At 40.5% G+C, this 1,061-nt stretch overlaps 1 non-coding gene across 1 annotated transcript; it reads right to left on the bottom strand.

Annotated features, from left to right (window-relative positions):
* Nucleotides 1-503: 503 nt before the first annotated feature.
* On the bottom strand, nt 504-577 carry Trnal-caa (transfer RNA leucine (anticodon CAA)). The gene has a single exon. It is a non-coding gene; the product is annotated as a tRNA-Leu (tRNA).
* Between the last annotated feature and the right edge of the window lie 484 nt (nt 578-1,061).

Below are 1,061 nucleotides of genomic sequence, written 5' to 3' on the forward strand. Positions count from 1 at the left end.
AGCAGGTTTGTGAGAGATGGCAAAGGCCTGCTGTGGTTCAGTAGCTGTGTTAGAAAGCAAAGAGAAGTTTGTAAAATTGTTAAGCAAAATTAAAGCTTTGTTGATACACAGATGAACAAAGTCAAAACAAGCATAAGGAGAGCAATACAAGAAGCATTCAGTTAATTATAAAGTAAAATTTTATTAACTTATGAGAGGAAAAAATCTGAAGTAGTTCTGATCTTATGAAAAGTCATCATACTTGCACTGAAATGGAAAATGTCAGACGGCTGAGGTACTAAATTCAGTCTTCTGAAATTGTTTCTGTGGAAGACTGTAATATGGTTTTCCCTCTATGATTGCACAAGTGTAAGACTGGCAGATATTGATAAAAAAATCAATTGCAATCACTCAACATAATAGGGGCAACTGGAAATGAGGAATTGTATGATTATACAGAATGAGATTTTCACTCTGCAGCGGAGTGTGCGCTGATATGAAACGTCCTGGCAGATTAAAACTGTGTGCCCAACCGAGACTCGAACTCGGGACCTTTGCCTTTTGCGGGCAAGTGCTCTACCATCTGAGCTACTGAGCACGACTCACGCCCGGTACTCACAGAGACGAGATACTGGCAGAAGTAAAGCTGTGAGTACCGGGCGTGAGTTGTGCTCGGTAGCTCAGATGGTAGAGCACTTGCCAGCGAAAGGCAAAGGCCCCGAGTTCGAGTCTCGGTCGGGCACACAGTTTTAATCTGCCAGGAAGTTTTGTGTGATTATAGATCATAGAAAAGAACTTTCTCCCCTACCAGCAGCAGTTTACCGAAGGTCGCTGGAGCAATGAAGTGTTCCAAGCAGTTGTGTAGAAACGTAAGTCATCTTCATTTTCAAGAATGGGATATGCATCACTAGAGGCTTCTATCATTGACCTCAATCTGTTGTAGAATTATGAAATGTATTTTGTGTTTGTGTATTATGATCCTATTGGAGGCACAAAATCACCTGCAGGATTCATCATGTATTCTACAAACAGTGACTTTCTAAAACACAGCTACCTCTTTTTGATTTTCTAAAATTTGACAA

Source organism: Schistocerca nitens, chromosome 1, assembly GCF_023898315.1.
Source record: "Schistocerca nitens isolate TAMUIC-IGC-003100 chromosome 1, iqSchNite1.1, whole genome shotgun sequence".
NCBI classification, from domain to species: Eukaryota; Metazoa; Arthropoda; class Insecta; order Orthoptera; family Acrididae; genus Schistocerca; species Schistocerca nitens.